The 27479-nt window shown below is 41.6% G+C and overlaps 1 protein-coding gene across 2 annotated transcripts in view; it reads left to right on the top strand.

Annotated features, from left to right (window-relative positions):
• CRTAC1 (cartilage acidic protein 1) overlaps nucleotides 1-27479 on the top strand; it is a 1353390-nt gene that overhangs the window by 1078017 nt on the left and 247894 nt on the right. The gene's annotated exons all lie outside the window — the stretch shown is intronic.

The raw sequence follows: 27479 nt of genomic DNA, 5'->3' as shown, positions 1-27479 counted from the left end.
TATTTCAATTATTTCCCTTGCACGATAATGTAATGGCCACTAGAGATCACATGCATAAACACACATCATAAATTCATTACAGTAGAACGTTTATTCTGCATCTGTGATGGTTGTCGCTGTTCAATGCATGCATGTAAAACTGTTCATGAGTGATAGATGATAGCATCAGCAGAATAGAACAGGTAGTGAAAAAGCCAATCAGCCTGCTCTTGAGTTGATATGTGGAATACATATAGTTTTGTTGAGCATGAAGGTCATCCCTAGATTACATCTGCCTTGAGGGGATGGGAGGGGACATGAGGGTAAATGAAACTGCTTTGCCTTCACTGTGTGTTTGTGTCGGCTTTAGTGTACATGTCTGTGTCTGACCATTGGGTCACTGATCCCTTACTGCACACAATTTGCAGAAGCACAAGTTTCAAGAAAATGCCTAATAATCCCTCAGAAAAAGGCTATTGTTGTGCCACAATTGCTATTTGTCTTGGATATCTGTACCCAGTTCAAGACTTGTTTATGCAAGTGCAGCCCTGCTCCATTCCCTGGGCCCTACTCAATCCCCATACCAGCACTGGAGGAGTAGATAATGCCTTCCCACCTAGTATCTTCCTCTCCTACCTAACCTTACCTAATGTCCTCTTCCCACTCCCTCACATTTGGTACACCTGAACATTAATGCCCACACAAAATGAAACGCTGTGCGGATTTTCGCTCTGTAAAACCACATCTTCAGTTATTTCCCATTCTTGTGCTAGTAACTGTCACTTGCATTTACTGGTGAAGAGTTACTGCACAATATCAGTGTTTATGGGTGCAGAGTTGCCACCCTGTTGGCCCCGTGCAGCTTGTAATGAGGGCCTTAGGTTGAAGGGGGGCGCTCTTCTTTGGCACTATTTAATGTACCGCAGCTTAGTGATCAGTGTAGTACAAATATCTATATTGTAGATGTGAGAGGAGATCACGCTCAGGAGCACCGGGGCAGTGTCTGCAGCAGTGACTAGTTCTTTGGAGCAGGGTGATTGTGAATGAGATGATCCTGTTGACCGCTGGAAGAAGTCCATTGGTAGGATGACCCATAGAAGGAGTTTCTCACATGTCACTGAGAGCATTAGACAACATTTCCTTTTGGCTTGTGGGTGTAGGGATGTTTTTTTTTTCAATGTTTTGATGTCTTTTTGTTTTTGGTTCTGTGGCAGGGCTTTCTTGAGAGAATCACCACTAGATCTTTTTTGGGAAAGCGGATTTTCTGCAGAGATATTCTTCTGCAGGGGCCGATTGATTGCTTGAAGGCGACAGAGATTTCATGTGACAACCCTTGGAACGTAGTGTATCATGCAATATAAAATTTTGCAAGAGGCTCTAAAATGCTTTAGTTAAATTTTTAATACATACGAATCTAGAGTTGTGCACTAGCTCGCTGCCCAGTTACCTGTGTGGGGGAGGAGGGATGATTTTTGACCTCTGAAATGAGGAGTGAAGGTAATTGATAAAAGCTGTGCGCCTTGTTTCCAGGTGACACACCGGTTGCACTGTATGATTAAGATGTCATTAAGCTGTCAACAAGACAAAGCAGTGAGCTTTTATACAAAAACGTGGTAAATCATGTAATTGGTCCCTATTGTGTGTTAGTGTCATGCCTTGACACAGCAGGTATATCTTGTTCACGTGGAGTAGACTTAGAGCACAGGTGAAATCGTCTATTCAGGGAACCAAGTATATGGCACTATTCTTGAATAGCTTCCCTTATTGCCACTGAAAAAGTGGCTAGTGCGAATTTTCCTGTAGAAAGTTATGAAACCGCTTCGAACCCTCAACGCCGCCAACCGGAAGGTTCTATGAAAGAGCGTCTGAAGTCGCAGGCATCACCCTTAGTCCTGAAGGCTGATTGAAGGTTTTTTTGAAGGAACTATTTAGACGTCTAGAGAAGAAATTGGATAACATGTAAATTATGTTTTTGGCATGCGCGTTCATTTCCTGCTAGGAAATACAAAGTGATGACGTGTTATATTTCTGTAAATCCCCTAATTTAAAATTATCCTTTAACTTTGGGATGTATAGATAGCTAATTGGCACTGAGGATATAGCTTGACCGAAGACAAAACCAAGGATGGCATGATAATTTAGCTGCAGCCATTCATTTTAACACCATAATGTAACAGTAATTTTTCATTTAAAAGGAAGAACTTGTACAAAAGTGGAGGGTCGAAGGCAGAAAGGTGGTAAGAGTGCATAGATGTAGCACTTAATCTGTAGAAGGGTAAGTGCCAGTGCCCAAAGCTCTGACCGGAAGCTCGTGGCTGCAACCGGTGCGCGGAATACCGAGGCTTCAGAGTCTGGAAACCGCCTCATGCCTCTTTACTCCTCTAACACATACTTCCCTGCCCGTTCATCTCACTCGTGTCATCCTGCTTTCTCCCTTCCTGATGGTCTTGCCGCCTTTCTCTTCCTCTTTTCCCCTATGTGCACTTTCCCTCACTTGCTCCCGGAAACGTCCGATGAGATAAACTAAGTGCCGATCCCCAAAAATGAATTCCGGTCCCCCCCTTCCCCACCTGCTCAAATTAAGCACTGAATAAACGGAAATGACAAACAGCACGAAAAATAGGTGAGTACAACTTTGTAAATGGCAGAACAGACAATCATAAAAGGTGTAATGCCAGGAGGGCAAAATGATTTTCCTTCTTCATTGAGAGCATGCGACAAAATCAATACAACCACTGGCAAGACCAGTGGGTAAAGAGCATTCGGTTGGTACTTTAGTTTGTTGTTAATGCAGAACAGCATAAGCACAAACGAAAACAAGCTTTAGCAAAGTCAGTAAGTTTGATACTGGCTGCTCACCTTTTTGGCCTTTCCAGTGGCTAATTTATTTATAAATGGCATTTGTTTCAAGGCACACCGTGCATGAAGACAAGCATTTCTTAAAATCCAAAATAAATATATTTTTGTAAAAACACACATTCAGCAACTAGTCAATGGCTTCCACCAAAACGGAGGATTTGTTGAGCGGATGTGCACATTGTGTATGAACAGAATACTGTCACTCATAGATAAGCCAATAGCTGAGGTGGTCTGATCCTGTGCCCCATGTTGTGGTGGGCAAGAGTGAAATGGCATAAGAGCAGATCAATGGATGGATGAAGACGGCTGATTGAGAGTGTGTGTGTATATATGTATATATATATATATATATTCTGCAAAAAAAGTGAAATATGCCTGCTACAGCATGATGATGGAGGCACATACGACATGATGCTGCAGGAGGCATTTTTTTGTAGTTAACATTCCAAGGTGATGGATATCCTTCTTTGAACAGTATACTACAAACAGAAGAAAAGGTGAGCGGTGAGTGAAAGCGTGTTATGAAAAAGCAGCCTGGTACCAAATTTGAGATCCCAAGCCCTCCAAAAAAGTAAAAAAAAAAAAAAAAAAAGAATAATTAAAAACCGAATTGAGGGCTTTGGGTTAGGAATGGAGGAGTACTCCCAAGTTGTGCTGAAAGGAACATAAGAAATAGAAGAGTACAGGCCATCCAATCAAGAAGATGGTAAAAAAGCAATGCAATAGAAGAAGAACTTACACGAGAAAAGAAAGCCACTCATTACGAAAACAGATAATGAGATGGACCGAGTCAACCAAACGTGAACAATAGGATTTTCAATAATAGACAGCTAAATCTGTTTGCAGACGAAACCTAAAATGAGAAGCATTCACAGGATCGGTAAGTGGCCTGGCCAGTTAAAAATTGTCAGTAGGCAAGACCTAAAACATGCTTTGGCAAACGTTAGCAGATCTGTGTTTAATGTGGTAACACATGCAACCACAGGCAAACAGAACAGCTGTCTTCATGTCACATGAGTCAGGCAGAGTGCCTTTGCAGTCTACATATAGTTCAATAGCTTCAGAGTGCAAAGTGAAAGTTGGCATCTGGAATTGTCTTTCTCACACATTTTAAGCTTGAGTCCAGCAATGATGAGTCTTTCAATTTTGTTATCTACCAATGCAAACGTTGATAAAACCAAAGGTCTAGCTTAGTGTGCTGAAAAGACAAACTTATGTATGCACAGGAGCGTTTTGCATGGGGTTACCAATTAAAAGCCAGTGCTTCTGGCTCTAATGCTTGCTTTATTATCGAAAGCACAAAGACAATCTTTCTTACATAAAATCTTACATCATCCTTCCTTTTAAACACACACAACTCCGCCAAGCACGCAGTGTTCTTTACCACTGCCTTGCCGTTCTCCTGTGTTCATGCATGGAAGAGCATGGGGGTGCTGTGGGAGGTGCTTGTAATGATGGAGCTGGTGGTTCTTATAATGGTGGAGGTAATATTGGTGTCAGTAGAGGTAATGGTTGTAGAAATAGAGGTGGTTGTATTGGTAGCAGTGGTGTTAATGGTGGTGGTCGTAATGGTGGTTGTGGTATTGGTGGTGGTAATATAGTTAGCTTTGTTAATCGTGGTGCAGTAATGGGCATCATTTAAATGCCAGTGATAATGTTGATCAAGTTATGGGAGTTGAGGTGATTGTGGTAAAGATAATGTTGGTGGTAATGGGGTTGGTGCTGCTGATAATGTTAGAAGTGTTGATAATGGTGGTGGAGGAAATGGTGCTAATGATGATGGTCGCAGCAGTGATAATGGTGATGGTGGTGACAGTGGGTGGTGTTGGTGGTAAAGAAGGCGATGCTAATAGTAATATGGTGGAAATGATGGCAGTAATGGCGATTATGGTTCTGGCAGAGGTGACAGTGGTCATGGTGCTGTTGGCAGTAATGATGGCAGTGCTAATGATGGTGGTGGCAATAATGAAAAAAAGGTTAATCGTGTTGGTGGTAATTTTGTACAGAAGGATGATTATCTCAGCTTGTCTTCAGGCACACAAAAACACTGGTGCACTATATGAAATTCACACTCCTGTGAAGAATCCAGGTCATCCATCCGTTAGCTTCCCATAAGCAGGCTTCAATGAGGTGCCCCCTAGCTTACACAGTAACCATCAAATTATTCAGCCACTGAGAGATGAAAACTATTGAGACAAAGCTCTTGTATATAACCTGCAATATGACATCCGCAGCAGCATTGACTGCTCCAGGACACAGTATTAAACACATGGACCTTGCAATGGTTGATTGGCCCCAGAATGCTTTGCATAAGCACGATGAGGGGATGAGTGGGGGACGGCTTGTTGTTTACAGTGGAAATGATGTGTGCAACACCATATCAACACTTTTTTTTTTTACATGTATTTTAAGAGTTATGAATGTACACAAAATAGTCATGTGTAATAAAATATGCGCAACATATCAATTAATGAATTCGAAACGAATAGTATTCTTTAAACGATGTTATCTTGAAATATAACAAGCCACAGTTTAAACAAACAGGGCTTTTCTACCGTGTTGTTGCTTTAGATGTTTGTGATGGTAAAGTATTTATTTCATTTTCGTGTTGGAACAGTGAAGGAACAATGGGATGGGAGGAGATAAGAGTGCCTAGTCATCGTGCAAAGAGAAAAGACAGGGCTTTTAAATGCAGTGCACGCTGTGCATAGAACAGAAAATACTTTAAGGTATTTCTCTTACACCTGAATTGAAACGGGAGGAGGCACGTTTACAGCTTTATCAGCTGGAATTCGCTTGGGCACTTCTCTGCCCTTGGGCAAGGAATGTCACTTTTGGATGCACCGGAGAGACCTAACCTGCCATGAAGAACAGTAAACAAACGTGCGATGTGCTAGACAGTCACTATTCAACATTGCAGTCAATGCAGAGGGACTAACCTAGCTCCAGAGCTTTTTCGACCTGTAGACCATGTAGTCTAATGGGGAGGGGGGCGAGGCAGAGAGCATTCAGGCTCAGTGAGACAGAAGTACACTTTTAAAGATGAGGGGGGGGGGGGGGGGGTTGTGTGTGGGGGTCGATTATGCGACGGTGAAGAAACAGAACACATGGGAGAGCAAGGAAACAGATTCACTTCAAGGGTGCTGAAATGAAAAGAAAATCAGTACTCTCCTAATGAGAGCTGAGGGAAGGTCAAAAGCCATCCAGGCAAAATTATGGTACAGAAGCTATGCTCCAGGGGAGGCACAAACACAGGAGGGTGTAAAGTCACTGAATAAGAAGTGAGCAAGTGAGAATGGCAAGCTAACAATAATCAGCTAAGGGGGGGCGTAAAGCCCACTCAAAGAATTGGTATTGTCCGTAAGTTAACTTTCAAACGGTATTCCAAACAATAACGAATGTCATCTCAAATGACACTTAATATAGGGGAAAATGGCATAACAAATCATATGTTTAAATATTTAATCTAAACTTTGAGTTTGTCAGTCATAATGTAAAAAGTTAAAATGGGGAAAATCCACCCAGCTCTTGACCGGGGAGGGGTGGGAGGGGGGGGGGTTACTCCATCCTTCAAAGAAGAGAGTAGTAGTGGTGCATCAACTGCACATCCTGTGAGTGTCGTACAGTAGCAGGAATGAAATGGAAGTTATGTTTAACCAAACAAGTAAGGGTGGTGCTGAATGTTCATCTATGTCATACTACCCCAGAGCATAGACATGTACTCAATAGAGTACAACTGATAAATAGAACAAGGTAATTCCACAGCATTCAGGAGAAGTTTTACAAGAAAAGAAGTCACGAAGATTCAAATCTTGTCCAGTCTTTTAATAGGCGACTGCCATTTCTTCATACAAGTTTAACAGACATCGACAGTCTTAATCCAGTAATAACCAGTCCTTCATATATAAAATGCACTCATCGACAGCCAATACGTGTTTCATCACACCATGTGACTTTTTCAAGGCTGCAAAATATGGAGTATACATTAAGTATAAAGGAAATTATATAAGACGGGACATTAATACAAACGAGTCACCATACCGTAACCAAATGCGTGAATATAGATCCAGTGATACAGAGATTAACCAAAGCAGTGCACCAAATATGTTTTACAAAAAATAGCCAGGGTAAGTGTATGACCAAGTACACCAGAAGGTGATGAGACCCTAAGAAGTGCTATTAATGTATGCAATCCCAAATTCAAGAAATAGTCAAAGTGCAACCACTAAAAGGCCGATCTGAAACCTACGAACGAATTTTAGATAAAGACTGCAGCAAAAATTTCTTGTAGACTCGCCCATGTCAGAGTAAGTGCAAGGCAACATGTTTAAGTGAGCCGTAAGGCGACACCCCATAAAAGCATATTCCTATGCTTCGTGGAGAAAACTGAGACTCCAGATAGTGGATAGATATCTGTTCAAATGAACCAAGGTCTTTTGGTGTAGGCTTCAGTAAAGAAATAGCTAGTTTTCTCCCACTAATAGCGAATCATAAATATCCACTGGGATCCAAATCCAATTTTTGAGGTTGTACCCCTCTATCAGTATAGAACTGTCGTGTGGAATACCACAACTGGAAAGAGCAAAAACATGTATTTATTTTATTTATCCTCATGGTCTGGAAAACTACCATAGTGCCTCCATCGTGTGAAAATGTATTAGCTAAGGAATAAAAAAATAGTTTTTGGCAATCATACATACCATAAAATGCGGAGAGTACAGTAAAACTATTCCGCAAGAGGTCAAAAATCAACGAACCAAAGGCAGTAGTAAGTATTTGCTATTATGTAGGGGCAGACCATGATACGTCCTAATCCTACAAAGATGTGTAAAAACAACCATATAATGTAAAACAACGATGATGCAAACACTATCAGGTTTTACTATATGTATAAAGCGAAGTTGTTGCTGCATTCAGGGTCGGACTGGCTGATAGGGCAGTCAGGCAGTGCCTGATGGGCTGGCCTGATAGCTGTGTGTGTGCCATTTTTTTGTGGGCCTCCTTGATGGTCTGCTGTGCCTGTTTTCACTATTGATATCCCTGATATTAGATCACATTTACATGTAGCAAACGGAAATCCATGCAGTTTTCATACTTGGCAAAATACTTATACAGCATATCTTTGTAAGTTGAAAACTGCCCCCAATTGGAAATCATGGGTCACTTTTTAGCTATCTAATTCACTAATGAGGCCACTTTTATTTTGATGCCAGGGCCTATTTTCTATCCCAGTCCGACCCTAGATACATTGTGGTATGGCGCATCAAGACTCAGTTAAATAAAACACTGTTTAAAAAAATCTCCTGACCTCACCTATGATAGAGGCCTCATATCCAAATTATAATTTAACTTAAGAGACAGTAACAAACTTTGACTGTTCCTCTCAAAGCAAATGGGCAGAATCCTGAATAGGGAAATTTCAGAGAGGGTGGAGTAGACTGTGGGCAGACGTACATGGATGCTCAGTTTATATTAAAAAACAAAAATACAGTACAAATTGATTTATGCCTGACACTGTCATCCTACTAGACCGCACAAAATGTTCTCAAGACCTAGTTCTCTGTGATGAAGAAAGTGTGGCTTATTTATAATTATTTGGTGAGGAGACCCACAAATACAATTGTTATGGAAAGAAGTAGCTAAAGGCTCACTTGAAATAAACAGTTACCACTTGACCTTTAAGCTTGCGCTGTTCCTGCTGGGGTTGGGACCCACTGAAATTAAATATTTAACAACAAAGCAATAATTTGGAGCTGTTTCTGAGTAACTATATTGACCATAGCATAAGTGTAGAAAAGGAAAGATTCTCCATTATTTTTTTTTAGTGATACGAGTGATGTTGGAAAATAGCAGTGATGAAATGCCTGATTAGTAATGCAAAGAACGAACACTTGACATTTGCAACACAACAAACTCCAACGGTTGATTACTTCCCAAAAGCCCTTCTGAACACAATCTGTCCACCACACCTAACAGCCTTGAACATTTTCTGAAAATTCACCCTCAGAAATAACCAGTAGAAATGTGGTTCTGAAAATTCACCCTCAGAATATGCAGTAGACATGTGGATGTGTATCTGTGGGGCCTAGACTGCTCATAAGAAGTCTCTTGATGACTGCTAATAGTTAGTCTTTTGAAATATCCCAGATGGGAAAGGGGAATGTGAGAGGTGGAGACTTCTCAGTTGAGGAATGACTAAGTCTGATGCTACTTGTCACGTGTTTTAAAATGTTCACATTTATGGCTATTTGTTCTGGCTTCTGTATGCCCTCAATAGCTGCATGAGTGTGTGTCAGTGTGAACACTAATGCAAATCTTTTAAAAAATGGGAAACCCCTTTCCTCACAGCACTATCGCTGAACCTCAAGCACCAAAGGCACTGCAATCCACACTGTAGCCAATCTTCATCCATCCGTACTATACAATGTGCTGTTCCTGGACATTTAGAAACACACTCAAAATTATGAAGACCTATTTTCTTAGTGCATTTGATCCTAACCCTGATGGTGTGTTGGGACAGAAAAGACGTGCACCCCTGCCTTGAATGCCCTTCTGAACTGTTGTCTTGATCCCTAATGCTGAGTTTTTTGTCATAGGTGAACACAAATCATGTGTGTGTGCGCCACAACATATTCCTGTCTCACGAATTGCAGTCTTGTTGGAATAGGAAGGGCATCCAAAGCTCTAACCTCATTGTGGAGGAAGGCTAGCGCCTTCACCAGGAGTTAAGCAGCACAAGCACAGTGGTGGCAGCAGTAGTGAACAGGATCTTTTTACCCTGTGCCACTGAAGTGAGGCCTACAGCCTCACTCACATTTTAAAAACTTCATTTCTGTGTGCTTAATTCACCCTTGGCCTACATCAGTTAGGTGTGAAGTGCTGCACAAGTTGTGTGTGCCTGAGAAGGATACCATACATGGATGGAGCAGTATTGTGAATGTATGGTTAGTACATGTAATGTGTACATAAGCCTGAGAGCAATACATTCCATGAGAGATGTAGTGCTGTGCAGTGAGTTTGCAGGAAAAGCATGTGCTGGAAGTATGTGTACTAGTATGAAGTACAATACATGAAGGTTGAAGTGTTGTGCAGCATCCACATAGTGAGTGTGTGTGCTGGCAGTGTGTGTATTTTAAAATAAGCACACCCTGGTTGAATATAGGAAAGATTCATTACTGGACAGTGTGTGCAGAATGAGTGTGTGTGCTGAATGCATGTGTACAATGCACAGAGATTAGTGCTGGACAGTGTGTTGTGAGTGTAAACTTACAAATGTGCCTGCAGGGGTGCATTATAGGGAGGACCCTGAGTTTCATTTTGAGAAGCCAAGGCCTGCCTGGTGAAGACAAAAGGAAGAGAAGACCTATACTGCCCCAGACAGATTTGAGGATATCTGCATTCCTGTGAACTGGGAGGGACACATATTGGAGCAAGACTTCCTATGCACTTCAAGGGGATGCTCTTTGGTTCAGTGATGGATCACAAGGAAGAGGCCTGGACACATCTAAGGAAGGGAGAATGGGCTGATAAGGGAATCATAAAGAATAAGAATGGGAGCCTCGGATGAACCTTTTGATGAACATATCACTGTCTCGGACATCTAGGTGTGAAGTCTGGTCACTCCCATGAAATGTATTGTGGTTCAGTTAGCTTCAGTAATGCCTGCTGCATTAGACACCTTTCATAAGGAAAGAAGACAGAGAAAAGTGTCCAATTCAAAAGAAGCGCAACTCCGAAATGAAACTTCAAAGACTCGGACCCTAAATCACATTAGGTGTCTGAAAAGGACCAAAAGAGGAGGAGGTTGGAACCAGAAACTCTGTCATCTGCCAAGCACCCAGATGGGCTGCATGAGAAAGGGAAGCACCGCATGACTTCTGCCTGTTACCAGGAATAGGGGCAAAGGCATTAATCTGCTTGCTGGATGAGGGGACATTATCCAGGACACCGAGATCACCTGCCCTGAAACCTGGGACACCATTGCCTGGCTGCTTGTCAAGACCAGTGTTCTGTTTGAGTGAGAGGACAGCGTTGGTGGGAGCGAGGTCCAATGGTGAGCCCGGCAGGAGGATATCCTGAGCAAGGTGTGAGGCTGTGCACTGATTGGGCAGTTGCTCATGTGTATCATCTCCTCTGCAACGGTTGTATAATGGGAGAGGACCACATTGTTCTGAGCTGTATAGGAAGTGCTGGATGCGAAGCACCAAGCTGCGCCACGGTGATTCTGTATGACAGGGAGGGTCACTGGCGAACTAAGTTTGGGCCAGGTGTGCACGCCCTGTGACTGCTGAAATTGGCAACCCTGTATGCCAGGAGGAGCCACCGTAGTGAGGACGATCACAAAAGTAGAGTCTACACCTGGATTATGATTACCCCAGCAATCCCTCATGCCAGGAGGGGTTGCCAGTACCACTTTGGCCTAGGGTTTGAATCGTCACCCAGACTGAAGGAGAACTGATGTGGCCAGCTGTTTGAGGAAGCATGCTGTGATATGCACCTGATTAAGTCCCTGAGGCCACTGAGCTTTCACCAAAGACCTTTCTCCCTCATAGGAGCTTCATTTGGGAGCCGGAGGATCATACTAACACCCTCCCCCCACTCTGCAAGGGGGAAGAGCAACTTACCTTTTGTGTCTGCTGAGCCAACCAGCAGTACAGCTTGACAAGAAGAAACTGCACCTGCCTGGTGCTGCTGCGACTGCACCGCCGGATGCTGCTGCACCCATCGCAAGTTGACTAACTTTGTTGTACAGGATCTAGACTTGGGAATGCCCAAGGAGAGGGCTCTCGCTGCACTGCTGAACACTGCCATACAGCCAGAGCCCTAGGGTACTTGCTGCTATCAGACTGCAGCACCATAAACACTTCCCAAAGAGTCAAAAGGAGAACTCTTGAGTACGACCTAATAGTTTGCATTCCATGGATGCAGATACCAGGAAATGGAGAGTAACACAAACATGTTACATAAAGAAGGGGGAGGCAGGGACTTGCCTGATAACGACAAGTGCCCCAACCTCAAGGGGACATTGTGGTATTGCTTCTGAACGTTGTATACCTTAGAATGTGTCAAATTATAGATATCTTTTTAGAAAAGCGAGTATTGGACTGGAAATTGATTTATTGTGTGCACTGTTTGCAATTTGAGTTATGAGTCGATTTATACATCTACCCCCTGCCCGAGGGAGTCTTGACTGCTCAACCACAGCTACCACTGAGTATCAAGTGCCAGAAGGGTACCAGCCCATAGGAGGCAGGGCCTTGGGACATCACGGGTGAAAAAGCCTCAACCACCACATTTAGGCCCAGTAACCCGGAGTGTCCCATGGCCCGCTGAAAGGGTTTTGATTTTTGATATGGTGTTTTTCTGGTTCCCTCAGACTGTTCCATCACTGGAAGGTCCTGTTCAGCCCTCATAGCATTTGTCCCCTGTTAGAAATCGGATTGGTGGTTGAGTGATTTGAAACAGTACTCAAGCAACAGCCACACTCATTGTTAGGGTGAACCATAAAAAGTCAATAAATTAATCTGTGCTTAACCCTTTGCTAGATTAACACAAAAGCAGTCAGGCCTAATTTAGAGGCAATGTGTAAAGTATTTATGCATCACTCAACAGAAATAAAGTGAAAATATAACACAAGAAAATCCAACACTAATTTAGATAAATAGATTAAAATGTAATAATGTTTTTGACACCAAACACAAAAATCCAATTGGTAGAACCAGAGATGCTATTTTAAACATTTCAGTTAAGTATTGCGCCTTAAGGCACAAAACGCCACTCACAGTTATCTGGTTGTGCAAGACTGGTTGAAAGTCACAAGCTGAGGCTGATCACGATAGAACATGGGCCAGGTACAGGGACCAGGTTAGTTAAGCGGTAAAAGGTACCTTGTAAAGTTCAGCACAAACATTCCTTTGGAGAAGGCTGTGAGGAGCAGGGAGCGCATCGCCAATGGTCAACACTGTATCATGAAGAGCAAGCCTGGCATCATTGATGGTTGTTGCTTTAGCGCTAGATCTTGGCATCACATGGGGTAGTTGCTGAAGATTTGTTTTGATGGTCACCACAGGCTGTTGATGCTGTAGAGCAAAATGAAGATCTCATGCTGACAGTCATACCTAGAGGATGACCAAAGTTTCACATTGGTGGCATCAAAATCTTGGCACTAACATGCCCATTGCAAAGAGCCCAAAACTTCACGATTTTTCAGGATTTATCCTTTTCTTCAAGGAGGAGCTCAACTAATGCCACACCAAGGGTCTGGGACGCGGGAGGCACATCTTGGGCATCAGTAACTTACTCCAGCAGAGGCTAGTAGGACTCAGACTGGTTCACTTGCAGGTCCAGGTGCAGCAGCTTAGCTGGGCAGTTTCAGGAAGGGCTTTGGAGCTTATGTCATGTCCCTGCTGCTCAGAACTGGAGGTCAGCCAGCTGGCTCTTGTAGTCAATTCAGCATGGGATGAAGGGTGCAGGTTCAGTTTTCCTTCACAACAAGCAGGGTAGGCCTAAAAAAGCAGGACCACCTTCTCTAGTATCCACAGCTCCAGGACTGTACTGAAGAGTAGGTCTGGGGGTCCTTGTTTTATATCTGATGCCCATTTTGAAGTGGGTGATGCTTCTAGAGTTTTCCCTACAGTGGTGTCTGAAAAGCCCTGCCTCCTTGTCCTGGTCCCAATCTGTGTGTGGGCACAATAGGCTAGTGTGAAGTTCTTTGTGTGTGAGGTGGGCCAGTGGCTTTTAAGTGCAAGTGTGATAGGTGACAGCTCTACCACCTAATCCAGCCAGAGATGGTCCAGCATACAGACTCTTCATTGTAATGCTGTCTAGGAAGAATACACAAAGGCCAACTGCCTACTATGCACAGTAATGTGACCCCAAGACCCAGGAACAGGATGCAGGCACCAAATGTTTGGACAAGAAAATGCCAACTTTCTAAATGTGTCTTTTTTTTAGAACTGTGACTTAAAATCTGACTTTACCATTAAACCAAACAGACCCCAAACATGACTGTCCTATCTGCTTCCAATCAAAAGGTACCACTTAATTGTAATAAGGTAACCAAATGTTAACCTATGGGAGAGGTAGGCCTTGCCGTCTTGGAAGATACATTTAGTATTGTTTCACTACCAGAACATGTAAAACTTAAAAGTACATATCCAAATTTTTAGATACAATGCAGCCTGCCCTATGGTCAGTTTAGGGCCTACCCTAGGGGTGACTTGCATGTATTAAAAAGGAAGATTTAGTCCCCTCAAAATGTTTATTTTGCTAGGTTGAAATAGCAGTTTGAAAAAGCACACATGGGCTGCAATGGCAGTCCTGGAACATATTGTAAAAATACTACTTAAGTGGGTGGCACAGTTAGTGCTTGAAGCCCACTATTAGCATTTAATTTAGAGGCCATGGGCACCAGTAGTTTGCTATATACATAAATTAAATATGCCAATTGGGCCTAAGCCAATTTCACCATCAGGGAGTGAGCACAATCACTTTAGTACTGGTTACCAGTGGTAAAGTGCACAGTGTCATAGGGCCAACAAAAAGTAATTCAACAAACATTGGAGGAATGAGGCAAAATGTTTGGGGGAAGAGCACCCTAATGTTGACAGGTCTACCATGCTCCCACCCTCCCTTGAGAATCAGTAATTGAATTGGTATTTCAAGTTTTCTTCACATTCATAGATCAGGACAGGAGTATGAGTAGTTGGAAGCATCTTTTTCCACAATCTACATGGTACATGCAAAGGCAGAGCAAAGTTCCTGTTTGCAATAGAGATAACATGAACAACAGGAGTGCCCACCTCCCCTGCATACATGAAAGCGGAATAGAGCAAGAAATAGCAGAGCATGCATCACTCACACAATATAGACAAAGCACTTGGGGACAGAGTGATGGCAGAAGCATTTAGGAAAGTCACGGAATGAAAAAAAGGACCATGTTCCTAGTAACTGGCGAGGCCAACTATACACCCGCCTCTGGCCTCCTTTGCAAGTCACAGTTTTAAAATTGGAAAATACAATCTCCGAAAGAATGCCAAGCTTGCCGCTTCTGCCCTCTCTCCTCTTTGCCATCCATTGTCCATGCCCTTGCTCCCTCATTACAGCCCTGTGTGCCTGTTGTTCTGCCACTGACCTTCCTGCCTGCCCTGAACAGTTAGCTTGCTGCCCCACCCACGTACTCCCTACCCTCTTATTGAGCCTATGCACCAACCCCTTCCCTCCTGCCCTGCATGGTCCTAAGTTCTGCCCCTGCCCTCCTTTTAGCTTAATATTCTTGTCCCTCTCTCCTGCTATCCGTTGCCCAATTCTGTGCCCCATCATTGCCTTCCTGCTTAGCCTCTGTGCTCACATTGCTTCCCCCTAACCTCCTTCCCCCACCCTACGATGTCTGTGTGCTTGACCTCACTCCCTTCTTTTTTGCTCACCATGGGCCTGCCACTGCCCCTCCTGTTTAGTCTGAGTATTCCTTTGGGCTGCTACTGCCTTTCCCACCTACCTAGCGTGGTCAGATGACTGCCACCTCCACCCTGCCTGTCTGAGTTCCATTCCTCTATCCCCTCCCTCCTGTCCTCTGTTCCATTTTTATGCCACTCCGTTCCGTCCTTCTGGACCTGTTGTGCTGCAACGGCTCTCCTGCTTACCCCGAGTGGTATGTTGTGAAGCCCCTTCCCCCCTCTTGCCTGTGTCCAGCACCCACCCATACCTTCTTCCCTCTATTGGTCCTTAGTACATGCCCCTGGGACCCCTCCGTCTTGCTCACCATGGCCTGTGCTGCCATTAACATTCCTGCTTGCCATGCATGACTACCACAGCCCCTCCCACCTGTCCTGTGTGGTCAGCTTGCTGCCCTTGACCCCCCTCCCCTTTGTTTGTGTATGCCATTATAGTCTTACTGTTGCCATACATGGTGTGTTCTGCTTCCAGTGCCCATTCCGCCTCCCCTCCATAGTCAGCTTGCTGCTCATGCTTGCCCCCTGCCCTTTGTTTCCATGTGCAGGCCCCTATCACTTCACTCATGCCTTGCCTGGCCCGTTGTTGTTCCCCCTGCCCTCTCCCGCCTGCCCTTCATGGTCTGTAATGCTGCAAATGTCCCTCCTGTCTGTCTGGTATGGTCAGCTTGCTGTCCTTGCCTCTTTCCCTTCTGCTGTCTGTTGTGCATGTCCCTGGCCCTCCCTGTTGCTTTCAATGGTCCATTGTTCTGCACTGCCATCCTGACTAATCTTTGTGGTGGATTGTGCTTCAACCCTTGTAAGGTCAGTTTGGTGCCCCTGCCCTCTGTTATCAGAGTCCATGTCCCTACCCCAACCCTTCTGCCCTCAGTGAGCCAATGTACCATGCTTGCCAAAATGTTGAACTTGGTGTCCGAGTCACCAGATCCTCTGGGTCTGTGCACGTTCCCAACACGTCCACCACTAAACAGCTCCAATACTCTGATAGATAAATCACAGTGACTGAGAGAGTTCAAGAGGGGATTAGGAAGGGAACAGCTGGGAAGGAGACCTGTAGTAAGAAAAAGGTTAGAACACGCAATAAGAAAATTATATCTCCTGAAATCAATACTAGACTATGATTCTAAGCCTAGTCACTCTGAAAACATGAACAATCTAAGAGTTAAGTTTAAAATGACTACGTTTCAAGATGGCCGGATACCTGTAGAGGAATCGAGATGAATTAAATGAAAACTTTCTTATTCAAGTACTTTCCTTTACATGAGAATCAGAAAAACTTTCTGACTAAATTTTAAACCAGTCATATAAATCCTGTTTTGAGAATGTATACTAGGACCATACAATATTGCATCTAGAAACTCTGGCCTTCTGTGTACTCTTAAAATGTTTCAACATAAATTGCACATATTGCATATATATATATATATATATATATATATATATATATATATATATATATATATATATATATATATATATAGTTCACCAAAAGTATTCACTGCACTCCATGAAGTACAAATAGTGCCTATTTAAACGCGTTGGTGGTTGTTAATTTGGCATTAATAAATAGGCACTATTTGAACTTCATGGAGTGCAGTGAATACTTTTGGTGAATTATATTTTTCGAGACTGGTCCTCTCCGTCACGAGCACCGGCAGTGGAGTGCACCACCCAGCAACCTTTAGACCATTTTTTGTTTGAAGATATATATATATATATATATATATATATATATAAAAAACACCATAAAAGGATTGTGCACCATGAATAACACAATATGGATTCAGGAAACAAATCACATAACTTGTCAACTCGAATATTGCGTAATAAATATCTTAGAATAGTGGCATACAATAAACAATATGAATTAAACTCGAAGAGAGAATCGTGCATCTTGCCGATTCGAGTGTCACCATGTAAAATACCAAGAAATGGTAGCACGCAATGAATATCAAAGTCAAATCATCATCATTAATCGAATCGCACGTCTTGCCGATTCGTAAAGCACGATGTAAATGTCAAGAAATAACAGCTCACAATAAATAACAAGATCAAAGTACAATGAAACGAATCGCGCTTCTTTTGCCGATTCTTAAGCCACCATGTAAATGTCAAGAAATGGTAGCGCACAATGGACAACGTTTAAACACCATAAAACGAATCGCGCGTCTTGCCGATTCTTAAGCCACCATGTAAATGTCAAGAAATGGTAGCACACAATGAATAACAAAGTCAAACCTTTATGAAACAAATCGCGCATCTTGCCTATTTGTAAACTACCATATAAATGTCAAAAAATTGTAGCGTGCAAGTAATCTGTTACTCATTTAAGAATTAAACCAAGAATATGAAAATTCTCAATAACTGTGTCGGGATAGTCCAACCCCCGTCTCACCGCCTGGAACAATGATCACCAATGAAGGATGAAGGGCAGAAGACTGGAAGATCCAAATAGGCCGGCGGGACAGGAGCTCAGGAAGAAGCTGCTGCTCTGCTCCGGGCCCTCCGAATAGTGAGCACTGGGAGTTGGGCTGGCTCTCTTTTATAGAATCTTGGCCCAGCCCAGAACCACGCCCAGACATGTTGCAGGGAAAGTCTCTGGAAGGCCCTGGAAAGGGACCACACCCTAACACACACTGAAAACCTGCAGCAATACATTGCAAAGGAACAGTATTTGTAAGCATATTAAAAATAAGTTTTCAGGATTGAACTCTGCAATGCAAAAGGTTAAACCACAACATATCAGCACAATGCATAAATTACGTGGTTTTGAGAGTGCTGGGTTTTTGCATTTTTGTTGCCAATAGAGCGCATACTGCTCTGGAGTTGACACTTGGTAAGAGGGAGATTTTGATAAAGAATCCTGGTGCATTGATTTCCCCCATTGACTTATATTGAAAAAGGGGAGATTGTAGGCAGGAAACAGATAAAATGAAGCCCTTTTAGGCTTTAAAACATTAGGAGTCTCTTGCCTGAATCAGGTATTTTGGTATCTATAGTTGTACTGCCACTGTCTTTCTTTTGCCCTCAATGATCTGTTATATTGCTACAACCTCTCTTGCCTGTCCTGCATGGTTGGATTGCCGCCCCTGCCCCCCATCCTCTGCCCTCCATTGTCCGTTGTGCTGCCACGGCCCCTCACGCCTGCCCAGCATGGTCAATTTGTTGCTTCCGCACCCTCTTCCCTGCCTTCAATTATCCAAGTCTGTGCACCTCATCTCTGCCTCCTCACAGTATTCTAATGAGCACTAGATTGCTAACACTCAATATTTATTACACAATTGTGTCACGCATGATGTCATCTTGATGAATTCAAAACTGAAATACCTGAAGTGTTTCCTTTAGAAATTATGAAAATGAGAGGGTTGTATTCCCATAGGAATTACGCTATGTGGTCTAAAAAAAACTAAAATGCGGACATATTTTCTGAGTTCTCTAATAGCGACAAAGCACTTTTAAATGATTTGTTATATTTTTTATCCAATTGATCACTTGATTATATCTTGCACTTAGGGGAGAGAATGTGGCATTACAGCCAGAGCTGCAAACTTTTCAACTGGGGAACCAGGATCAAATTTTGGCATCCTCTCAATATCCTGTGATTCGCCCCATGCCTAAAGCCCAAAAGGAATGTGTCCTTGTGTAATGTAACTGATGCTCACGTAAAGCACTTAAATACCTTTGAGTCAAGTCTACGCTTTATGAAAGTGCAAACATAAAAAAAAAAAAATTAAATGTTTTGCACACTTCTGTCATTGGGCTGTACTTGGGCTACATTTGAGAGACATTTGTGCTACATTAGTGCTATTTTGTTCTTTGGTGGCAATCTTTGGAGACATATTTGTTATGAAGCTCTCTAATCCCCTCATTTACTGCAGTATCCTCAGTAGAAAATGCTTTCAGTTTTCCACTAAGATTTCATCAAGATGGTGGTCTGATGTACCACACTTATGGCATAAATTTAGAATGTTAGTACTCTAGTTGCTCATTAGAACACTGTAAACTGCTGATCACCAGGGAGATAACTGGCAGTCTGATTCTAGTGTTGAAAGTGCATTTTGCAGTCTACATGTCAGAATGTTTTAATGAAATAGAAGAGGAAGATATTTGAGAACTCACTTAAAACGTCCCCTGATTTTATTTTTTCCAGCACTAACTATACTTTCTAGGACAAAATGAGCTCCCTCATTTTGCTCCATTCTAAATGAAATATTTTAAGTTTTTCCAGTTTAATTTAATCAAGATGGCTTTAAGTATGCCACACTTTTGTTACAAGTAAGACTGTTAATGCTCTAGTTGTTCTTAAGAACACTATGGGAGGCTGCAGTAGAACACACCGAAATCAACTGACAGGCTGCTTGTGTTGGAAATACATATTTTACTGAGAATGTCAGACTTAATTCTCATATAGCTGAGAAAGATAGTGTGAATTTGCAGAAAAATATGCTTTCATTTGAGCTTGTAGAGCACTTACCATAACCTCTACGTGAAAATCGGGAAATGTCCTAAACAACACGTTGTAAACAATGTGGACGTTTCCCCTGCAAGTGTAACAACGCTTGCTGGACCAACGACTGCCTTTTTCTGTGCCTTAACCATGCATGTGCCAAACTACACATATGCATGGTTAAGGCAGAGAAAAAGGCAGAGAGCAGTCTAGTGGATCGGGAGAGGACGCAGTGAGGTAAGTGGGGCTGGGGCAGGGTTGGGGTAGTTTCTAGGGGTGGTGTGGATTAAGGGCTTGAGGTGGGTGGGGGGGGTTTATAGGGGCAGGGGGTTTGGGGAAATTTAGTTTTTTAGGGCTTAGAGTGGGTGGGGGAACGGAGTAGTTTTTTGGGGGGAACGGGATGGCAGGGTTGGGGTTCTTTGTTTGGGGCTTAGGGTAGGGGCGGGGTAGTTTATTTTTTAGGGGCAGGGAAGGTTTAAGGAAGGGCGGGAGGAGAGGAGGGAGGATCTGGAGAGGACGCGGTGAGGTTGGATTTAGTGCTTAGGATGGGTGGGGGATCAGGGTAGTTTTTTAGGGGCGGTGGTCAGGGGTTGGGAAGTTTTTTTTTTTTTTTGTTTTTTTTAGGGCTTCGGATGGGTGGGGTCATTTATTTTTTTGGGGTGGGGAGGCAGGGTAGGTTTTTAGGTGTGGGGGAAGGTTTAAGGAAGGATGAGAGAAGAGGAAGAAGGATCGGTAGAGGTTGCAGTGAGGTAAGTGGGGTTGGAGCAGGTTTTGGGGCTAGTTTTTAGCAGTGGGATGGATTTAGTGCTTAGAGTGGGTTGGGATTTGAGGAAGTTTATTTGTTAGGGGTGGGAGTGGAGGGATTTAGAGTAGTTTATTTTTCAGGGGTTAGAGTCAGCGGGGGGTCAGGAGGTTTACTTATTAGGGGTGGGGGAAGGTTTTAGGGCTCAGTGCAGGTGGGGACTGTCAGGGTAGTTTAGTTTTTAGGGGTGGGGGGGGTCTGAGTAGTTTTTTGGTTTTTTTAAGGCTTAGGGTGGGTGGGGGATCAGTGTAGTTTTACTTATTAGGGGTGGGGTAGTTTTGGGCCTGTTTGGGAATAGATAAGGTTGTGGTTCTAACTGCTTTGTTAAGGCATGTGTTGTTCCAGAATGTGTGGTTGAGTCATACAACCACAAAAATCATGAGAAAACTGTTTTCTCTCGATCATGAAATCCCAGCAGATGACTTTCACAGGGTAAAATCACCCTAGCACCAAATGATTCATATTTTAACCAAAATTTGTTATCACCATTTATACAATCTCTTTTTGTGACTCTGAAAACCTGTAATTCACTACAATGAATTTCAATGGGGTGCTATCATGTTTGTTGGTCCCAAGATGGCTGCCATCATTCTCTGGTTGAAGTGCTGACAGCCAAACAGATCTCACCATGAGATCCGTACTTAAGCTTTGGTCAGATATACAAATTTGGATTTCCTTTAATATTTCAAACTACTGAACGGAATTACACCAGATAACAAAAAGGGTGCTTTTTGGACCAAAAGCTACCTTCCTGTCAAATTTGGTTTAATTTCGTTCTGCCGTTCAGGCTCTAGTTGTGTCTAAAATCTCCCTGGGAATTTACATGGGAAACGCACTTTTTTTTTTTTTTGACCCACCCTTTTTTCTCGGGCCCCGCTTGATGGATTATCCTGAGGTTTTCCTCCACAACAAGACCCAACAAGACACTTTTTTGGAAAATTTCCTGAAGATTATCCAAACGGTGCCAGAGATGTAACCATGAAAAAAAAAGCTTTTCCTATGGAAACTAGGTCTCAACTATAACTTCCTACTGGTGAGTGCCATTAGGATATATATATTCTCAAAACAGATGGACTCGCCAAAGGGGCTTCTGCTTTCCCTAGGTAGCAAAAGATTGTTTGCTCAAAGTCTGAGACCGCTGGATTTTCTAAAAGCATCACGATTGAGCATTTCATTTGGAATGGGGAATGGTGTAATTTGGTCCAGTGGTTTGGCCTGTAGTCGTGACTAAAGAATCCTATGGAAATTAACATGGGAAATGCAACCTTTATTGAGCCCACTTTTTCTTGGCCCCTGCTTAACAGATCACCCCAAAACTTTCCACGTGCAACAAGAATCACCTCAACACTTTTTTAGGAAACTTTTGTGAAGATTAATCAAACAGTGCCAAAGATATAAGCAAATCAAAAAACTATTTTCCTATTGAAACATGATCCTACTATAACTACCTGGTGGCATATGCCACTAGGTAACATTTATATATATATTTCGAATCTTGATGTACTTGCCAGCGAGCTCCATATCACCAGTGGTTGCAAATACAGTGCAGCGGCCCAAGCTGTTAGCTCATTTCCACTCGATTCCTAGCAGCACATACGGAAATCACAGCACTCTGCATGTATAGAGGCAGAAAGTTAATTCAGTCAGTATTGTATGTGAGTGTCTGTATATCTATATATATATATATATATATGTAATACTAAGAGAAAAACCTCTAAACTGGCTACATCCACCTCACAAGGCTGGTGCGAAAAAACGGTAGTGGTACCCGTTTTGAAATGTAGAAAAAAAAGTCTGCACTATTTAAAACAAAATCAGAAAGAAATCGCACTCGACATGTCCACTCCTCAAAAGTAAAATGTTCTATTTGCAAAAATATATGTTATTCATAAGGAAGCAAACTGACTCAAAGGCAACGCGTTTCAACACCAAAGTGTTGTCATCATGGCCAAATTGAAAAAACCTGGGCACATTTCAAACCATGTTTAAATATCCCTTGCAGTGAACAGAGAAGAAATACTTTAGAAAAGAGAAAAAAGTATTTGAAGTTCACATAATCACATTCAGAAATTCAAGACGAATACTATAAACAATTTACACAAATTGGAGAGTACACACAAATCAAAATGCAATTGCCAATATTTTAAATCAAATAACCTGATCATTCTAACCTATGAACCCTCTGTTAATAATATACATCAAGCAAATATATAACCACAGAATCAATATAGCAATAACGTCTATCATTTTAAAAATAATAATAATACTGGCTTCATGAGCAATCAAAAAATAGAAAATAAATGAAATATAGACTTAAGGAATAAAATTAATAACCAATCAAGTTCCCAATAATAATAATCATGAATAACCAACATGTACATAAAGTTCCTCATCCTCATTGAGGCCCCCTGGGGTCTTTGTCCCAAGAAGAATGATATATTCTGATTCCCCGATCCTGAGAAGTCTCTCTCTCTGTCTCCACCCCGTACATTTCTCTCAATCCTATCAATCCCAAAATAAACTAAACAATCAGCATCTCTAATATGCATCCTAGACCAATGTCTCACCGCAGGATAAGAAGTATCATCATTCTTAATGGCCCTGTAATGTTCTAAAATCCTCTTTTTAACCAGGCCAATGGTGCTACCAACATACTGAAGGCCCCAAGGCCATTGTAATACATAAATACAGTGACTGGAACCACATGAAATAACTTTGAAAATTGTTCTGACCTCTCCACAAGCTGTCTTGAAAGTCTTAACATTTCTACTATTTTTACATGCTTTACATCTACCACATTTATAAAAACCCTTCTGTTTGTTAAACCAACCACTGTTTGTGTTGTCATATTGTCGAAGGTAGCTATGGACTAAAATATCCTGCAAGGGTTTAGCCTTGCGATACGTAAATTGAGGACTAGGAGACAGAGTTTTACCAATAATAGGATCACGTTTCACCAAATGCCAATGTTTCATAACTATCCTCCTAACCATAGGACTGGCCACATTATAAGTCGTTATCATCCTCATTTCAGGAATTGAATTATATTTATTTTCAGTATTCACCAATAATGTTTGCCTATTGATGTCCGTAACCTTCTTGCTAGCAATACGTAATATCCTATTGGAATAGCCTCTCGCTCATAATCTCCTAATCACCCCACTCTCCTCCTCTTTATATAATTCCAAGGTGCTACAATTCCTCCTAACTCTAAGTAATTCACAGTAAGGGATACTGTCCTTAAGACTAGTGGGATGGTGGCTGGTTGCAAGCAAAATACTATTACCCGCTGTATCTTTGTGGTATAACCTGGTCTATAATTTATTATCCACTACCTCCACCAGAACATCCAGAAACTCCAGCCTAGTTTGATATTTTCCGAGTGAATCTTAAATTCAAGGTATTTTGGGAAATATGATCCAAAAATTCTTCCAGGTCCTGACGGGGACCCTCCCAAATCAAGAAAAGATAATCAATGTATTGTGTCCACATGGATATATACCTGGTCTATTTCTCATTTTCCTCAATCCAAACCCAAGTGGCCTCCCACCAACCCATAAAAATACCAGCATAACTTGGGGCAAATCAACTTCCCATCACAGTTCTGACCAACTGCCAATACCAAGTATCCTTAAATAAAAAGAAATTGTTATTCAAGCAAAAATCCAACATCTCCAATAGCATCATAGAATGGTCATATTTACTAAGTGGTCTATCACAAAAAAAGTATCTACATGCTTGAATCCCCAGGTCATGCCGGATACAAGTATATAAGGATTCTACATCCAAGGAAACCAACAGAAAATGTGGTTCCCAAGGAATACCTTCAATTTTAGAGATGAAATCCATGGTATAACTACAATAGGAAGGTAAGGCTAACACATAGGGTAGGAGAAAAAAATCTAAATAGATGGATGTTCTTTCCAACAAACTACCATTCACAGAAATTATGGGTCGCCCAGGAGGATGAAGAGAATCCTTATGGATCTTTGGTAACATGTAAAAACATGGTGCTGTTGGTTTTTTGACCAAAAGAAACAAATACTCATCAGTATTGAGCAATCCTCGGTCTCTCCAATAGAATAACTTATTATGATATTGGTCAATTGAGTGATTGTAATTGAGCATGGTTGTAACCTCATAATCCCTCCTATTCTTGAGTTGTCTTTCCGTTTCACTACAATACTTATTCACATCCCAAAGAACCACATTACCCCCTTTATCTGAGGGTTTAATTACAACATTATGATCATCAATCAAACTTTTCAATGCCGTTCTTTGCTCATGATTGAGATTGGACTCACTATTCTTCCTCTTAATAGTGTGCCACATTTGAAATAAATCTCGAATGACAACTTCATGAAAGGTGTCAATCAAATCATGTGTATTAGACGGATTAAACATGGTTTGAAATGTGCCCAGGTTTTTTCAATTTGGCCATGATGAAGACACTTTGGTGTTGAAACGCGTTGCCTTTGAGTCAGTTTGCTTCCTTATTGATAACATATATTTTTGCAAAAACATTTTTTTTTTTTTTTTTTTTTGAGGAGTGGACATGTCGAGTGCGATTTCTTTCTGCTTTTTTTTAAATAGTGCAGATTTTTTTTTATATATATATATATATATATATATATATATATATATATATATATATATAATATCCAATGCTCTCATCCCTCATACAAGTAAAAGCTGACACTCGGAGGACATTATCCAGTACTCTCCATTTATCTCAGTAACAATACTGGATGCATTGACGTGTTTCGGCATCCTCCGAGCCTTGGTCATAATAAGTTGTAATACATTTAAATACACACATACGTGTATATACACACAGAAAACATAAATGTTTCTCCTTCTCGACATTTTATTTAATATTTAGTAATTATTTATACATGATTCGCTTAGCAAAATGATAAGGATTCAGTGTAAATCTAATAAATATTTTAACTGTGATAAATAGAAATGCAAAACAATGAAATGCTATCAAATGCGACTCGAGCAGCAACTAATTCATAGTCCAACAGTCAGCAAGAATCACATTCAACTTGGGTACAAACCCTAATTCTATTATGCTTCACTGGGTCAAGTAAGCCCAAGAATACTTTCTTTACATTTAGTTAGCCCAGGATATAATAACTAACATAAAAACTAAATAAACATAATGAATTACTACTTCCCGTAACCAAGTTGTTTTCAAAGTCTGTCAATTAGTACAATCAGTCTTTAGACTCTAAAGAGGAAGGACAGAGAAAAAACAAATCATAAATGCCTGGCGCTGCATGCATCTGTGGTGACCCCTTTTAAGGCTACTCGCTGCACCATGATGACTGCTCATCGTCAACTTCCCTCACCCCATACTCACCTGTGTGCAGGCTCCGGCCACCTTCCATCACGTCTTTACAGAGTGCTCAGTGTCCTTACACAGCAGTTTCTCTTCTCGTCGGGTTGCCAGTTTCCCTGCTTAAATGCCGGTTATCTGCCTGCCAACCTGAAAAAGACAATCAAAAGACTTTATTCAAGCGGTAACCAATATATATTGGTAACATTTAAATTTTTTACTTAAAGACCAGGAAGGAATACCTATCTGAAGGAAAACTGTTCAAAAGGAGTGGTGAAGTCAACTATTATTTTTGTTGTTGTTTCTTCTACAGGAGAGAAAATACATTTATTATTGTTTTCACCTGTGTTTTTATTTATATCAACGCTTATTAAGGTTATTAGTACCAGTCTAATACATTAACGGGCAGTGACTTTTTAGTTAGAGTAATGACATTCTGTATACTTTATGATTTCACAAGATGAAAGCCTAATATGCTTAGGATTCATTAATTGAACCTTGATTCATTGTAAAGGGCTGATGTTAGATTATCTAGATGTATAAAGCATATATCCTTAGATAGATGTGAGCACAAACTGTTATGTCTACCAGTACCTGAGACATGTTACCTGTGGGACTAATTATCTTGAATTTGTCTTTTAGAGGTATTGCACAACAAGTCAGCCTACAGGAACCAGCACCTAAAAAAGGGAGAAGGGACATTAGGTAATCAAACATAGGTTACATAAAATTGGGAAGAAGTCAAACTGAGTATTCTAAGGTGCTAAAGGTTGTCCTTATGTTTAAAGACAACTGAAAAGACATCCAACATAGCACAGTGGAAATCTGGTGTAGTCCTGGTCAGTGTTCATCCCTTCATCCTGGTGGGTCATGCGTGACTTCTTTTGGGTCAGTTTGAGTCATATGAAAGTGGGAGCTAGGTGGTGTCTATTTCATTCCTGCGGAAAGGTAGAAGCATGACAAACATAACTCATACAAACTCTATTTGAATACACTCTCAAAAGGCATCTCTGCCAAAAAAGACAAAAACATCTCATTACTAGGAGAATTCATAAAAGAGCACACATCTCTTTATTCACATTGAGCCTCCATGGTTCTTGAAATATACTTGGATTCTAATCTTTGCAATGCATTCTTCATATCACCACCTCTTATTTCTCCACGCACCTGATCAGTCACATTATATTTCATTCCACGTAAGCAACCCCCCTCATGTTTTTGATGAAAGTGCCTTAGCTATCGGGTGATTGGGGTCAATATTTTTAATTGGTGTTATATGCTGCAGCATACACTTGTGTACTTGCAATTGTGTGCTGCCAACATATATTGGCTGCAACACGAACAGCATTTTTTGTTTTGAGTACAGACTCGGAAAGACAGTATAAGGCAAAAATAAAGGAATGTCTTTGATGTTACACAATTATTGAAAGATGTTTGACCAAGTAAAGAGGTTATATGCTGCCAGAATCGAAAAATTACAAAAGTGAGGAGACGTAGTCTATGTACTACTAAGAATCACTCATATAAAAAGACCTATGTCAAAAAATCTTAGAATAATAGGTGTTTCCTACTAGAAGAATTGTTCAGTCTTGAGGATGACCC

Source organism: Pleurodeles waltl, chromosome 6, assembly GCF_031143425.1.
Source record: "Pleurodeles waltl isolate 20211129_DDA chromosome 6, aPleWal1.hap1.20221129, whole genome shotgun sequence".
Taxonomy (NCBI): Eukaryota; Metazoa; Chordata; class Amphibia; order Caudata; family Salamandridae; genus Pleurodeles; species Pleurodeles waltl.
This window is presented reverse-complemented; position numbering and strand designations above follow the sequence as displayed.